At 42.4% G+C, this 18,167-nt stretch overlaps 1 long non-coding RNA gene across 3 annotated transcripts in view; it reads right to left on the minus strand.

Moving 5' to 3' along the window:
* The window catches only part of LOC126297685 (uncharacterized), a 193,158-nt gene extending 176,982 nt beyond the window's left edge, over window positions 1-16,176 (minus strand). For all 3 annotated transcript variants that reach the window (XR_007552563.1, XR_007552562.1, XR_007552564.1), the window contains exon 1: window positions 15,974-16,176. This is a non-coding gene — a long non-coding RNA (uncharacterized LOC126297685). The remainder of the gene's footprint in view (window positions 1-15,973) is intronic.
* Between the last annotated feature and the right edge of the window lie 1,991 nt (window positions 16,177-18,167).

Raw genomic sequence — 18,167 nt, forward strand, 5'->3', positions numbered from 1 at the left:
GCTCTGCCTGCAAGACGCTCTGCCTGCAAGACGCTCTGCCTGCAAGACGCTCTGCCTGCAAGACGCTCTGCCTGCAAGACGCTCTGCCTGCAAGACGCTCTGCCTGCAAGACGCTCTGCCTGCAAGACGCTCTGCCTGCAAGACGCTCTGCCTGCAAGACGCTCTGCCTGCAAGACGCTCTGCCTGCAAGACGCTCTGCCTGCAAGACGCTCTGCCTGCAAGACGCTCTGCCTGCAAGACGCTCTGCCTGCAAGACGCTCTGCCTGCAAGACGCTCTGCCTGCAAGACGCTCTGCCTGCAAGACGCTCAGCAATTGTGTTTGTGTCGGTAGATAACATGCCATTGATGGTAATGGCAGGGACAACTGCTGGGGTCTGGTACAAAAAAACTCGTTGGGATATGCCCAGACTTGGGAAGGTGACGTATGGCACCCAAAGGTCGAGGTATCTCTCCCAACACTCCTGTTTCTGTCTTTTGATAAGCTGGTGAACACACGCACGAAGATGTTTAAAAGCTATGAGGTGCTCCACAGAAGGGTGCTGCTTATGCCGCTGTACAGCTCGCCGATGCTCCTTTATTGCCTCAGCAACTTCCGGCGACCACCAAGGGACTGTATTTCCTGGGGGCACTAAGGAACGAGGAATCGCATTTTCCGCCACAGAAACGATAATTGTAGTTACCTGCTCAACCACAACAACGTTACCAGGTGGGGGAGATTCGACGATGACAGCAGAGGTGAAGGCTTCCCAGTCTGCCTTGTTTAAAGCCCATCTGGGCAGGTGGTGGTGGTGGTGATTAGTGTTTAATGTCCCGTCGACAAGAGGTCATTAGAGACGGAGCGCAAGCTCGGGTTAGGGAAGGATTGGGAAGGAAATCGGCCATGCCCTTTCAAAGGAACCATCCCGGCATTTGCCGGAAACGATTTAGGGAAATCACGGAAAACCATCTGGGCAGGTGTCCATAGACCTGACACTGGGGCAGTGACAGGAAGATGGGAAAGTGGTCATTACCACACAGGTCATCATGTGCTCTCCACTGGATAGATGGGAGAAGGCCAGGTCTGCAAACTGAGAGATCAATGGCTGAATATGTGCCATGTGCCACACTGAAATGTGTGGGGGCACCTGTATTTAAGAGGTAGAGGTCGAGTTGTGACAGTAAATTTTCGACATCTCTGCCTCGGCCAGTAAGCATGGTGCCACCCCCAAGGGGTTATGAGCGTTAAAATCTCCCGAAAGTAGGAAAGGTTTACGGAGTTGATCGATCAGTGCAGCCAATATGTTCAGGAGTACTGCATCATCTGGAGGAAGATGTACATTGCAGACAGTTATTTCCTGCATCGTCCTTATCCTGACAGCCACAGCTTCATGAGAGGTTTGAAGGGCACAGGTTAAGTGCATACTGAGTTCAGGACAAAGGCAGAGACTCCACCTAACACTGTATTATCGTCACTATGGTTCTTGTAATACCCCGTATATAGCCGCGGAAGGCAGGGGGTCTGCATTGCCGGGAACCAGGTTTCCTGGAGGGCAATGCAGAAGGCAGGTGTAAAGCTAAAGAGTTGCCATGGCTCAGCCAGATAGTGGAAAAAAACTGCCGCAATTCCACTGGAAGATAATGTTATCGTGAGGCTGTGAAGGCATGAAGTGTGCAAGGAGGCAGGTTATGCCTCAGGGTCACCTGCTGCCACCGACTGAGTATTCGTAGCCATTTTTGTGGTGAATGAGGTATCAGTGAGAGCCAGGCCTGCAGGTGATTCTAAGATCTCAACCACATCATCAGAAGCAGAATTGATAGAGAATGGTGGTGTTGGGGCCACCAAAGGGTTCTGTTTCTTAGCAGCCTTCTTAGTTTGCTTGCTCTCTCGCTTCTCTTTAGGAGTTTGCTGAGAGGATTTCTCCGAAGCAGCTTCGGGCACGGAGCACGACCGTGAGGCTCTTTGTCCAGCAGATTTTGGCTCCTTGAGGCACTGGCGAGTGTCTGCCATGGCATTAGTGGAGACCTTGGGAGAGGAGGCTGTTGGTTTTCCGAGAGGGGGGGAGGGGCCGATGTCCCCGCATTTGGGGGGGGGGGGGGGCGGCTTGCACCCGAAGTAGGTCCTTTGGGAGTAATGGAAGAAGATTTGTCCCCTAACACCAAGGGGTGAATGTATTCTGGTTGTCCAGAGCACCCACTGTTCGTGGCACAGAGTGAGGAACCACTGGCACTTGGGACGGTGATGGTGACGTAGCTATAGCATATGTCAACATCAAGCAAGTGGGGGTTTAATCTTTCATTTTTTTTAGCACCTGTGTAAATCAACCGGTCCAGGGTCTTGTACTCCATGATTTTCCGCTTCTTTTGGAGTACTGGGCAGTCTGGCAAGCAGGGTGAGTGGTGCTCTCCACAGTTGATGCAAGTGGGAGGTAGCGCACATGGAGTATCTGGGTGCAGTGGACATCTGCAGTCTCGACATGTTGCACTGAAAGTGCAGCGGGAAGAGATGTGCCCTATCTTCCAGTACTTAAAGCACCGCATGGGGGAGGGATGTATGGTTTTCAGACAATGAATCCCGCTCTAAGATGAAGATGAAGGTGCCAGTAACAACCCTGTTGTCTTTGGGTCCCCCTGTAAATGCACCTCATGAAATGAACACCCCACCGTTCTAAATTGGCGGGGAGCTCGTGATCAGGCTACAAGAGGAGATCACAATGGAAAATGATATCCTGGACCATGTTAAGGTTTTTACGAGGAGTGACTGAAACAGGAATATCATCCACCTTGTCACAGGCGAGTAACACTTGGGATTGTGCTGGGGATGCTGTCGAATCAAGACTGTGCCGTTTTGCATCTTGGACAGCACTGTCACATTGTATTTAATATAGCCCTTCTTAGAGGCTGCTGGTGCCATACGGTCACCAGCAAGAGATGACGTAGTCCGCTTCATTGCTAGTCATCCGCCCTGATGCCACCCACTCTGATCAGGGGCTCTCCCCATGGGCACCACCCAGCCACATCAAAGGCCACATGGCATGATGGCTGTTGCCGGGAGCCCTGATGCTCCACAAAGACAGGCGTCTACTCCTCAGCATACATGGGGAGTTTACAGCTAAGGCATCAGCAGTGCGATCCCTGTGTTGTCAGGGGGCTACTACCAAATGGGTACATGATGGCCCCACCACAACAGACTGGCTACCATGCTGGATATTTGGTGCTGAGAAATATAATATTTACATGGGGGCAAAAGAGGACAGTAGTCACTGGAAGATGATATACACCAGAAAGTGTACTCACACAAATAGATGAATTGCAGGTGGAGACGCAAACACATGACAAGAGATTCAGGAGATTGAAACTAAGGGCACTGTGGATAACTCTTGCACCATGTAAGGCATCCTTCCCCATATAGCCTGCACTTCTGTAGCATTTTTGAAAGTGGTGCGTCAAATTATAAAATGGGACCTGAACTTATAGGGCCAAAAAGTGAGAGACTCCTTTTAGTAGCCTCTTTATGACGGGCAGGAACACCTCAGGCCTATTCTAACCCCCGAACCCTCAGTGGGAACTAATAATATGAATCCACCTAAAAATGTCAGGAAGACTGCTCTGAACTTCAAAATTTACACAACATGATAATGGGCCGGAGTGGCCGTGCGGTTCTAGGCACTACAGTCTGGAACCGAGCGACCGCTCCGGTCGCAGGTTCGAATCCTGCCTCGGGCATGGATGTGTGTGATCTCCTGAGGTTGGTTAGGTTTAATTAGTTCTAAGTTCTAGGTGACTAATGACCTCAGAAGTTAAGTCGCATAGTACTCAGAGCCATTTGATAATGGTGTAAAACCTGAAAGTTATTTATATGAATGCGCTGCAGCAGCTATGCAACAATTTCACTAATATGATTTCCATTGTCTTGGTAATGCACAGTTAAATTGTAAAGTTAATAACCAGTTTGATTCTGTAGCTGTAAAATAAAAAGACTGAAATATGTAATTATGAATCATGACAAAGACACACAGTTTTTCGAGTTATTCAGACTTTATGTCACTTCCCACACATCAAGACATTTGATTTTGCCTTCACTAGAGAGTAATAAACACCTGCAGAACATTATACAAGTTGTCAAATTTCACTGAGGACCAGTTGAATACGGAACCATATTCAATGTACCTCCACCTACTTTTTGTTTTTTATTAGGGCTTTATATGCTTGCACTGCAAAACCAAAATAGTATATGTGGTTTAGAACATGGACTTTTTAATTAAAACAGTTTAAAAGAGTTTGAAGAAGACTTTTTTTGTAAAAAAGTGGGCGAAAAATGACCATTTCTGGTGTTTTCGGAAAACTGTCAACTTTGCCCTCGATTTGTAAACTATTTACAAACCATGGGAAAGCAGCAGGAGAATGAAAATTTATATTCTAATACCTGGTGTTGGTAAAATTATTGTGTGCAAAGGTCCAGCTTTATCCCATAATTACATCCAGTGATATGAAAACTAAACTTCACATTTTTAAAGCATCTATTTTTTCAGCCAACTTTGTTTCAAATTACCCATATGCAAAACACCCAGGAAATCCTTTTTGTTATTTCACTTATGAAAGTGCAAAAAGTTGTACAAGATGGCCTCCTTTTGTTTCAGTCAAGAAAATATTGGCAGGGATATTACATCTGAAAGTTGCTGAAAGCTCACAGGTGCACTGTTGATAGATGTGCTGTGGGGCCAAACGAGTGACTATATCTACAGAAGTATAGAATTAGTGAGCATGAAACTTCACCAGTGATTATGGGGAACATGTGCTAATTTTCATACAAAACCTGTGAGAACCATATGGGAACCTCTAGACCATGCAGCACGGAATGACCCCAAAGAAAGCCACAGACACAAGAATACATAAAATGGAGGTGGTCTTTTAAATAACAAGAAACACACACACACACACACACACACACACACACACACACACACACAAATCTTTATCCTGGAACAGCAGTCAGACAAAAAATACTCTATGCAGTGGAAACTCAAAACTGTCTACACAGGGTCAGCTACAAAAACAAAAGGGGAGGGGGGGGGGGGGGGTGTAACAAAACGTAGAAAATACGAGGACCCAAAAGCGGCAGAGAATCAGAAGATCTAGTAATGCAGTGAAGCAGTTACCAGTCTGAAGATGGCTTTGACCACCACACCACTTTCCTATTGTCAAGGCAGCTTAAGAAACTCCCCAACAGCTCGAAGCAATGTTGCCAGCTGTCAACTGTGAAGTGCTAATGCCTGCAAGCGAAAACAGTAGCTGCCCCTCAGAGCTGTGACAAAACTAAGGTATTGCCACAAAGATGTTGACAAAATTGCGTTGCATTGTTGATCGAGGTAGTACCACGAAGCTGCCACACCAAGCCCACTGCAACTGTCAAGGATCAACTTATGCCGACTCAGCTACCTGCACGGTCCTGCCGTTGCCTTCCTCTGACCTATGATCTGACTTAACCAGCCAGTTACAGGGGGACTTACGGTTTAACCTGGATTCCAAATTGTGCAACGCAGCATTTTTCACATCAACAAACATTGCCATAGGTGACAGAAAGAACTACAAAATTGGAAAGTGAAGACATGGCATGAGAAAAAGAGAGATTAAAGTTCTATGGACATGCAACCAGAATTAATAGTAACAGAGTAACAAAACAAATCCCTAGTTTCCTAAACAATTACAAATTTGGAATCATATGGTTGAGAAAAGTAGGAAGAGGTATTGAAAATGTGGAAATCAACACTGACACAATAAGAAACCCAATACTTTTTAAAATAGCAACAGAAAATACAGGCTTTGAGGACAGGAAAAAAAACAATCAGGAAGTGGAATAAAGTGGACACAAGAAGGGAAGGGCTAACATTACCACAGAATAGAATAAATGTGGACCTTAAGGAAATTGCAGATGAAAACAAAGAAGTAGATACAATGTTGATTTGCCACAATCTCTGAAAGTGTTATTCGAAATTAAAAAACACAATCACAAACACAAGTCCCAAGGTCTAGGTTAGTTTAGAAGTGTGATTTTCATCTAAAGAAGTGAATATGAACTAAAGGTTCTGGCAACAAACTGGTATGTACAGTAGGCCCAACGACCATATTAAACATACTGTTTGTGAAGCTATAGGAGACTTCAGGTGTAATGCAAAAGATGAACAGGCACTGAAACAGCAAGGTTTTTTTTGTATATTAATAACTGATCATTAATATTCAACCAATAGCACCATGACACGTTCATCCTCAAATTTTCACTTTGCCTTAATGCAACAGTGCACTTGACGAAACATGTCCACAACATGAAAAACATAAAACATCAGTAAGCAAAACATCCTGAACATGGTTCCCGAGAAACTGCATATTTATGTGGGCAAGTGTCAAGCTGTACCCAGCCTTGCCTAATTCAGTCAGCCAACTATTTACATTTAAAGTAGCAATATTATGAAAAGGATCGTTGCTACTCCATATACAGAAGAGATGCTTAGTCACAGAAAGGCACAACAAAAAGACTATCTGCAAGTCACAAATAGCCCCCCCCCCCCCCCACACACACACACATACACACACAAATGTGTATTAAAATGTTTCAAAAATGTGTATAAAATGTCCTGAAACTAAGCAAAACGATTAAAGACATAAAAAAGTAAACAGTTCCGGAAAAAAGTTTGAAATATACAAAACACACTGCTAATTGCATGTATCAATAAGCAAATGAACAGTGCTGCTCACTCCATGCATGGAATAGTTTGCTACGGGGGAGGGGGGGGGGATAAAAAAAGTAAAAATCATTTCCACAATAAGCCATAAATGATAAGAGTTGGACTGTGATGTTGCAAAAATACCTCCATACATATACTCTGATTTAAATAAAATTGTGATAGATGTTTCAGCAAGTGATGTACCAAGCAAACATAATCTTTCTCGAGCACCATGTTCTAGTGATGTTTCTAGTTTTGCACTTACTGCAGCACCTGATTAAGACAGGTCTGCACAGTCAGAATTTCTTATGGAAACACAAGAAGAGCTGTGTGTTCACCAAAGTTGTACAAATTATATATTCAAACATTGCTATAAGTGAATGCACATCATCTGCAGATGTTTGTTGGAGACAAACAGGTTTCAGATTTTTGCTACACCAAAATTTGTCTGCTTTCATCATGAAATTTATACTAGGACAACTCTTTAAAAAGAGTAATCCTCTATTGAGCTGCAGTCCAACATGAATGTCTACGCAGTAACTGCATACCAGACATGTCTGGAACATGAACTATAGACCTATATCTCTAACGTCGATCAGTTGTAGAATTTTGGAACACGTATTATGTTCGAGTATAATGTCTTTTCTGGAGACTAGAAATCTACTCTGTAGGAATCAGCATGGGTTTCGAAAAAGACGGTCATGTGAAACCCAGCTCGCGCTATTCGTCCACGAGACTCAGAGGGCCTTAGACACGAGTTCACAGGTAGATGCCGTGTTTCTTGACTTCCGCAAGGCGTTCGATACAGTTCCCCACAGTCGTTTAATGAACAAAGTAAGAGCATACGGACTATCAGATCAATTGTGTGATTGGATTGAGGAGTTCCTAGATAACAGAACACAGCATGTCATTCTCAATGGAGAGAAGTCTTCCGAAGTCAGTAATTTCAGGTGTGCCGCAGGGGAGTGTCATAGGACCGTTGCTATTCACAATATACATAAATGACCTGGTGGATGACATCGGAAGTTCACTGAGGCTTTTTGCAGATGATGCTGTGGTGTATCGAGAGGTTGTAACAATGGAAAATTGTACTGAAATGCAGGAGTATCTGCAGCGAATTGACGCATGGTGCACGGAATGGCAATTGAATCTCAATGTAGACAAGTGTAATGTGATGAGAATACATAGAAAGATAGGTCCCTTATCATTTAGCTACAAAATAGCAGGTCAGCAACTGGAAGCAGTTAATTCCATAAATTATCTGGGAGTACGCATTAGGCGTGATTTAAAATGGAATGATCATATAAAGTTGATCGTCGGTAAAGCAGATGCCAGACTGAGATTCATTGGAAGAATCCTAAGGAAATGCAATCCGACAACAAAGGAAGTAGGTTAAAGTACATTTGTTCTCCCAATGCTTGAATACTGCTCAGCAGTGTGGGATCCGCACCAGGTAGGGTTGATAGAAGAGATAGAGAAGATCCAACGGAGAGCAGCGAGCTTCGTTACAGGATCATTTAGTAATTGCGAAAGCATTACGGAGATGATAGATAAACTCCAGTGGAAGACTCTGCAAGAGAGACGCTCAGTAGCTCGGTATGGGCTTTTGTCAAAGTTTCGAGAACATACTTTCACCGAAGAGTCAAGCAGTATATTGCTCCCTCCTATGTATATCTCGCGAAGAGACCATGAGGATAAAATCAGAGAGATTAGAGCCCACACAGAAGCATACCGACAATCCTTCTTTCCACGTACAATACGAGACTGGAATAGAAGGGAGTACCGATAGAGGTACTCAGGGTACCCTCCGCCACACACCGTCAGGTGGCTTGCGGAGGATGGATGTAGATGATGCAGTTACATCTGTACAAAAATTTATTAACGATATTGTTACAGACATTTAAAATTCTTTGATGTGGTCCTCTTTGGCATTTACAAATATATTTCACTGACTGCTATGCACGGCATATATCTGGAAAGTCATCAAATGGAGCTTTGTTTAGAGCATTTATCACGACCATTTGGATCGCTATAAAGACACCAAAAGAAACTCTTTGCTTGAGTCTCTAACAGAAAGTTTGCTGGAACCATGTCAGGACTGCACATAGGATGGAACAGCAACACAAACAGGTGCTTGACCAAGAAATACTGGACAGAGTGATGTCATGGTGCAACTGACAGGTATTTACTAGCTCCTTTTGTGGTTGAAAAGCCCTTTTGTCTTAAACTGTTGTGTACATCCACCAAGCGTGTGTCTGCTATCATCTATCACATGGTCAATGGTCAGTGTTGGAAAGATCATGGATAAAATATTTGTAACTTTTTTATGGCTGATGGCCTTTGAGAGGGGGACCTTTTCCTAGAAATTCTTCCAACAAATTCAGCCCTCAGAAACGTGAGAATATGACATGCAGAGTGCCCATAGGCTTGCTGTCTCACTTGGTAGATGTCTTAAATCTTTTGTTGATTTTAGAACAGAACTAAATTGTGCACTGTAACGGAGACGAAAATTTAATAGTCATGGGTGACTGGAATTCGTCAGTAGGAAAAGGGAGAGAAGGAATCATAGTAGGTGAATATGGATTGGGGCCAAAAAATGAAAGGGGAAGCCGCCTGGTAGAATTTTGCACAGAGCATAACTTAATCATACCTAACACTTGGTACAAGAATCATAAAAGAAGGTTGTATACATGGAAGAATCCTGGAGATACTAAAAGGTATCAGATAGATTATTTAATAGTAAGATAGAGATTTAGGAACCAGGTTTTAAATTGTAGGACATTTCCAGGGGCAGATGTGGATTCTGACCACAATCTATTGGTCATGAACTGTAGATTAAAACTGAAGAAATTGCAAAAAGGTGGGAATTTAAGGAGATGGGACCTGGATAAATAGACTAAACGAGAGATTGTACAGAGTTTCAGGGAGAGCATAAGGGAACAATTGACAGGAATGGGGGAAAGAAATACAGTAGAAGATGAATGGGTAGCTCTGAGGGATGAAGTAGTGAAGGCAGCAGAGGATCAGATAGGTAAAAGGACGAGAGCTAGTAGAAAACCGTGGGTAAGAGAAAAAATATTGAATTTAATTGATGAAAGGAGAAAATATAAAAATGCAGTAAATGAAGCAGGCAAAAAGGAATACAAACGTCTCAAAAATGAGATCGACAGAAAGTGCAAAATGGCTAAGCAGAGATGGCTAGAGGACAAATTTAAGGATGTAGAAGCTTATCTCACTAGGGGGCAAGATAGACACTGCCTACAGGAAAATTAAAGAGACCTTTGGAGAGAAGAGAACCATGTGTATGAATATCAAGAGCTCAGACGGAAACCCAGTTCTAAGCAAAGAAGGGAAGGCAGAAAGGTGGAAGGAGTATATAGAAGGTTTATACAAGGGCGATGTACTTGAGGACAATATTATGGAAACGAAAGAGGATGTAGATGAAGACGAAATGGGAGATAAGATACTGCGTGAAGAGTTTGACAGAGCACTGAAAGTGACCTGAGTCGAAACAAGGCGCCCGGAGTAGACAACATTCCATTAGAACTACTGATGGCCTTGGGAGAGCCAGTCATGACAAAACTCTACCAGCTGGTAAGCAAGATGTACGAGACAGGCGAAATACCCTCAGACTTCAAGAAGAATATAATAATTCCAATCCCAAAGAAAGCAGGTGCTGACAGATGTGAAAATTACTGAACTATCAGTTTAATAAGTTACAGCTGCAAAATACTAACGCGAAATTTTTACAGACGAATGGAAAAACTGGTATATGCGGACCTCGGGGAGGATCAGTTTGGATTCCGTAGAAATGTTGGAACACGTGAGACAATACTGACCTTACGACTTATCTTAGAAGAAAGATTAAGAAAAGGCAAACCTATGTTTCTAGCATTTGTAGACTTAGAGAAAGCTTTTGACAATGTTGACTGGAATACTCTCTTTCAAATTCTGAAAGTGGCAGGGGTAAAATACAGGGAGCGAAAGGCTATTTACAATTTGTACAGAAACCAGATGGCAGTTATAAGAGTTGAGGGGCATGAAAGGGAAGCAGTGGTTGGGAAAGGAGTGAGACAGGGTTGTAGACTCTCCCCGATGTTATTCAATCTGTATATTGAGCAAGCAGTAAAGGAAACAAAAGAAAAATTTGGAGTAGGTATTAAAATTCATGGAGAAGAAATAAAAACTTTGAGGTTCGCCGATGACATTGTAATTCTGTCAGAGACAGCTAAGGACTTGGAAGAGCAGTTGAACGGAATGGACAGTGTCTTGAATGGAGGGTATAAGATGAACATCAACAAAAGCAAAACGAGGATAATGGAATGTAGTCAAATTAAGTTGGGTGATGCTGAGGGAATTAGATTAGGAAATGAGACACTTAAAGTAGTGAAGGAGTTTTGTTATTTAGGGAGAAAGATAACTGATGATGGTCGAAGTAGAGAGGATATAAAATGTAGACTGGCGATGGGAAGGAAAGCGTTTCTGAAGAAGAGAAATTTGTTAACATCGAATATAGATTTATGTATCAGGAAGTTGTTTCTGAAAGTATTTGTTTGGAGTGTAGCCATGTATGGAAGTGAAACATGGACGATAAATAGTTTGGACAAGAAGAGAATAGAAGCCTTTGAAATGTGGTGCTACAGAAGAGTGCTGAAGATTAGGTGGGTAGATCACGTAACGAATCAGGAGGTATTGAATAGGATTGGGTAGAAGAGAAGTTTGTGGCACAACTTGACTAGAAGAAGGGATCTGTTAGTAGGACATGTTTTGAGGCATCAAGTGATCACAAATTTAGCATCGGAGGGCAGCATGGAGGGTAAAAATCGTAGAGGGAGACCAAGAGATGAATACACTAAGCAGATTCAGAAGGATGTAGGTTGCAGTAGGTACTGGGAGATGATGAAGCTTGCACAGGATAGATTAGCATGGAGAGCTGCATCAAACCAGTCTCAGGACTGAAGACAACAACAACAACACATGCATTCCCAGGAGGTTCACACAAACAGCTGTCCACTTAAACAGCAGAAATGACTGAGCTAGGAAGCATTAAAAGGTGAAAATACCATCATCCACTACACCTCCGACAAACCGGTCCAAATGTGTAGGTACCAATAGGAGTGCTAAGAAAAAAGTATCTCATTAAGTACTTTCCAGACATATCTCACATACTTCCTTCCTTTGTGGATGACTGACAAATGCACTGGCATTCAGTTTACATGCAGAAGCCTACTATTTTTAAGTAGATGCATGCACTGTAGTTGCTTATCTCTTACTTCCAGTGGCCACAGTAAAGGCAAATCAGCGTCGGGACAGATCTACTGCACTGTCCCATTGCCTGTGCAACAGCAAATTTTACTCATTGGCATGTATTATAACTCTCTGCTGTCCCTTGCCAAGCCTGATGACTCCCAAAACTTTGGTCAAAAATTGTTTCCATAGTTCATGACCAGGTAGAGAAACTTTGAATCACATGATTCCCTCCAATGTGTGTGTGTGTGTGTGTGTGTGTGTGTGTGTGTGTGTGTGTGTGTGTGTGTGTGTGTGTGTGTGTGTGTTATTTACGATCAGCTATCTCAAAAAGAAAAGTCAAATGTTAGCTCTCTTAGTACTGGCGCACCTTAAATTACTTCCTGTGTACTCAGCAAAACTATAATGTGCAGAATCATTTTTGAATTATCAATTTGTTCCAGGTACTGAACATCTTCAGATCTGTTAGAAATGAAAAATACAGTTTAGGAATTGTCATTCAGAAATTCTTTTAATTTGGTTTTAAATGTTGGTTGGGTGTCAGAATTTTAATACGGAAATATGGAAGCGTCCGATCCCACCAGTCAGCTTTGATAGCAGCTCCTGATCCCATAAATTAGAATCAAACACTTGCCTTGACTTATATAGCTAAACAGCAGCTCCCAATCCCACAAATTGGGATGGAACACTTCCCTTGACCTATATGATTCAAAAACATCCCCAATATCAACCTTCACAGCCACACATTTCAATAAAACACTTCCCTAGGCCCCAACACACACACACACACACACACACACACACACACACACACACACACACACTGAAAACAAAATAAAAAATTACCAAAAAAATTCCGGCCCCACAAACTAGGTCAGCCACCACGATCAGGCGCGTGTGCGCATACGCACACAAACCAACAAAAAAATACTCAACCAAAAGACCCGACTCACCCCCCCCCCAACCAACCCAACCTCCCCCTCACCACAAAAAACCAATTGCAACATAAAAAAAACTCAATCACACACAACAACTCAACAAAAACTTCAACAAAATAGATCGTCCACAACTAAAACACAAACCAACACACACTCCCCACCCCCCCTCCTCACAAACACTAACTCAAAATAAACCACCCACCCCACCCTAACCAACCACTTTCGGCCTGTACATTTTATTGACAGCCTTTAAGAAATCCCAAAAAACACAATAGCCCTCAGGGACACTCTTCCGCCAACAGTACTCATCTAAATGAGACTGAAGGTTGGAAGAGCACCTCTTCCCCTGCCCAAGAACTGACTTAACAGCCCCCCATATCCCCTCTATTGTATTGGTGCAAGCCCCCGTCTCATAATCTTTGAACTCTAAGCTATGTTTAACTCCTAAATGATGGAATCCTCTCTCACCCAACCCCCTATACGAAGAAAATGCATCTGAAAATACTGTGGACCCTGGTTCTATGTACTCCTCAATTAACCCCACTAATTTGGCCTTAGACCTCCCTTCCACAACCCTAAAAACACATTGAGAACCCCCCCCCCCCCCCCCCAGAACAACAGAATAGCCCAGCCCAGCCCAGCCCGCCCCCCCCTCCGACACCCAGATACCAACCACAGACTTACCCGTCCCATACTTCCTTTTCCCAAACTGCGACTCGCCCACCTCCACAACAACCCCATGCGCCCCCCCCCCCCCCCAGCTTACCCCTGTACTTAATGAACTTGGAACACACTTCACGGCAAAAAGAAAACCAATCAAACACACGCCTCCCACTCAAACCAGCCTCATGCGCGCAGAAACTTTGTGGGGATCTATAACAAACGTAATAAGTCACTAGTACTATCTCGCGCATGCCCAACCTAGACTTCTCGAACAAGGTATCGCGCCGTATGGAACGCCAAATGTCTTCTTTCCGACAGTGCCACATATAACCGTCCACGGTCCGAGACGCCGGAACTTCAGCCAACTTCATATCTTCGCCACAAATGCAGCATTTGACAACCTCGGCAATTAGACCGAAAAGCTGCAAAAACAGTTCCAAAGGAGTGTTCCCATCATAGCCCTCAGACGCGCACTGTTAATTTTCCTGAACAAAAAACAACAACCGATTAAATTTAATAAAAATACCACACGGCGTACAGCGAACAACACTAAATTAACCTTCACACAAAACCACAAAAACGTTAACTCACCGAAACGAATTCCGCTACAAACACACTCCAACAATACTGGATAATGAGCAAGAGCAAACTGCGTCCATTATACCACACGAATGAGAATCCTGAACATACCACGACAGGACACAACAAACCACAACACGACGACATCTACAAACACGCCACACTCAAACCAAACTCCGCGCCGTCATGACGTCACACACCACAACACCCTTACGTCACGGGTCAAAGCAGACGCGTGGGATTGGACACTTCTGTCGACCCTTTAAGACTATTTGGCAGATGACGAAAGATTTTTGTAAAAGCATAATTAACGCCTTTCTGTGCCAAAGTGAGATTTAATCAAAAATAGTGAATATAATCCTTTCTTCTCGTGTTGTACATATGCCCTTCGCTGTTATTTTTGAATTGTGATGGGTTATTAATGAAAAATTTCATAAGTGAATATATGTATTGTGAAAGTACTGTGAATATCCCGAGTTCCTTAAATAAATGTCAGCAATGATCTTGGGTGGGCTCCAGCAATTATTCTGATCACACGCTTTTGTGCAATGAATACTCTCTCTCTTTATGACGACATGCCCCAAAATATGACGACATATGAAAGCACTGAAAGAAAATAGGCATAGTATTTACTGGCATGTTTATCACCAAAAGTTGCAATAACCCTAATAGCATGAGTAGCTGAACCTAACCGTTTCAGCAGATCATCGATGTGTGTCTTCCAAATCAATTACTCATCAATGCACACATTTTTTTTAAGTATACCTGACTAACTACATGTAATAAAACAACGTTGACCTATATGACACAACGCTAGTTGCATAGCAACTATATTTATTAATTTATTATTGGATTAGTAACGCTCACTTATCAAGAAAACACCTTTCATTTAGTTTTAACAGATTTGAAGATGCTTAGCACTTAACTGGATCAAGTAATAAGGGCGATATTAGACTGGAATAAAAGACATAAAAAATCTGTTGCCATGGGTCCCTTCACTTGACAGTTGGTAGATCATGCCTTCATAGCAACAATGAACACAGTTCAACAGAAAGCACTTATTGATGGGTAAGCATGTTTCCTCTTTCTTTTTGTATGTGAACTAGGACCTTAACTTTATTATAAGCGCGCGCGCGCGCGCCACACACAGTACATCCAAACTAGATATCACCTATAAGCGTCCTAAAAAGCACGGTAAGTTCCGAAGTTACTAGAATGTTTCATCATCAGTAAAGCCTGCTTCACACACAGTTAGGCCTACAGAAAGAAGTCATCTCAATATATGATCGTAATAAGAAAAATTCATTGTATATATCGGAAGAAATGATGTGGGGTAGCCTAATGTTCTACTTCCACCAGCTATTGCATTACTGTTTTGTCATAAAATTTAGAAACCAATAATAACAACGGCAAATTCTATGGAACACATGTAGCGTAAAAGAACACAAATCTTTAACACTAACGTGAAAGAAATACTGTATGTTGTATATACTAGAAAATGCTACCGTACTTGGAAGACTGTGGCTTTAAAGTATATCACTTCCATAAAAATCCAGGAAAGTTAAAACTACAGTAAGCTGAAGCAAATATCTAAACGATTTCACTCTCTAGACTTCACCAATTACTATGTACAAGGGCGTAAAAAATACAGAGGATAGCCGCTCGATACATTAAGCACTTACGGTGGCGTAACAAATTAACTGTATTATATTGCTTATCAATACGAAGAATTACTTTTTCAACTCCACAGCATTAATAGGTCATCACACGAAAACTCTTGACTGAAAAAAAGACTGTAAATCAAGCGGTATTTGCATGCCCGCAATGTGTCAATTTCAAATTACTTACCGTTAACCTGCAAGTGGCGGTAATATGACGTTATCCGTGGCACTACACTTCACATTTTACTTTCACTTCACTATAAACTTAATAAGCACTTCCTGCACACAGGACACCTATTACACACACACCTCACTAATTATTTATCACTGAACATACGCAAAATAGTGAAGCACACGTCTTTTCCCCGTTGCACAAACAATGAACACTTGACTGTCGATATTGGTTTGAAAATACGTAATCCGTTGGTGAGCAAAACGCGCCACGTTCAAAAGAGCTTCTCAACTCTGCAGTTAACATAGCTCGCTTTTCTCTTCTGAATGCAGACGCACGTGGACAAAACAAAGTACTAGTAAAATAAATAAAACAATTCATAATCATTTCTGTCATGATAAGTATGCTATAAACTTAAAGAAAATACGGTATATATGAGTGCGCCGCCCGAAAAATATATCCGTTTCTTACGCAGTTTTCTCATTCTTCTGATCTTTACCTGTAAATAAGATTGGTTAGTTTCATGTTGCATGGATTATTTTTCACAACAAATCGTTATGATGTGAATCAAGTCATTTTACATTCACGTAGCAAATTAATTTGTAAATGTGGCTAAATGCTAAACATTATAAGATTTTCATTTTTTTTTTTTTTTTTTTTTTTTTTTTTTTTTTTTTTTTGCCAAAAACATACATATGTGAGTTAGCAATTCCTACTCACCGCCTTTTACACATTATAATAACAGGCATTCTTCTGCAGAATAGAAGTATTGTCAAGGAGAAACTTTCACAGTTTGCTTTCAAATTTTACTTTGTTGTCTGTCAGACATTTTATATCACTTGGCAAGAGAACAAAAAATTTTATTATGCCATTGTGCATCCCTTGTTGTCTTCAAGACAAACTTAATGTGGAGTAATGAAAGCCATTTTTCCTTCTGGTGTTGTAATTTTTGAACTGTACTGGATGATTTACAACAAATTGGAAATCATCCACAGAGAACCAATTAATAATATTTCTAAGAAAATTGTTTATGTTTCCTCTGTTTCTGTATGTATGCTTGGATTGATTACAATATTACTGCCATCTGCAAAAAGATATAATACTGCTTGTTATACACACATCAAAAAAAGTTTTGCTTCTCCCGAGTTCTCAGAACACCTGAAGATAGACGTCGACTGTGGATATTGTATCAGAGACACAGTACCTTTGACTGTTCAGAGATGTCACTAAACCCACCCAAAGATGTAAACAAACATGCATGAGCAGTGTCTATGAGATGGAGGGGTCCAACCGCCAATCAGTTCTAGTCAATCCACCAGGAAGGAGGTACATGGCTCGTGTTGTCTGTAGTTCAACAATGCCCAGATGGTCAGTATCACAGCTTGATTGCGTCCGCATTGTTACTTTGTGCCAGGACGGGCTCTCAACAAGGGAAGTGTCCAGGCACCTCGGAGTGAATCAAAGCGATGTTGTTCGTACATGGAGGAGATACAGAGAGACAGGAACTGTTCATGACATGCCTCACTCAGACCACCCAAGGGTTACTACTGCAGTGAATGAAGCTACCTATGGATTATGGCTCAGAGGAACCCTGACAGCAACACCACCATGCTGAATAATGCTTTTCGTGCAGCCACAGGACGTCGAGTTATGACTCAAACTGTGCGCAATAGGCTGCATGCACAACTTCACTCCTGACGTCCATGGCTAGGTCCAACTCTGCAACTACAAAACCATGCAGCATGGTACAGATGGGCCCAACAACAAGCTGAATGGACAGCTCAGGATTGGTGTCACGTTCTCTTTACCAATGAGTGTCACTTATGCCTTCATCCAAATAATCGTCGGAGACATTTGGAGGCAACCTCATCAGGCTGAACGCCTTAGACACACTGTCTGGAAAGTGCAGCAAGGTGGAGTTTCCCTGCTGTTTTGGGGTGGCATTATGCGGAGCCGACATATGACGCTGGTGGTCATGAAAGGCGTCAGAGCTGTATGATACGTGAATGCCATCCTCGGACCAATTGTGCAACCATATCGGCAGCATATTGGTGAGGCATTCATCTTCATGGACAAATAATTGCACCCCCATCATACACATTTTGTGAATGACTTCCTTCAGAATAACGACATCGGTCAACTAGAGTGGCCAGCATGTTCTCCAGACATGAACACTATCAAACATGCCTGGGATAGATTTGAAAGGGCT

The sequence above is a fragment of the Schistocerca gregaria genome, chromosome X (assembly GCF_023897955.1).
Source record: "Schistocerca gregaria isolate iqSchGreg1 chromosome X, iqSchGreg1.2, whole genome shotgun sequence".
Classification (NCBI taxonomy): domain Eukaryota; kingdom Metazoa; phylum Arthropoda; class Insecta; order Orthoptera; family Acrididae; genus Schistocerca; species Schistocerca gregaria.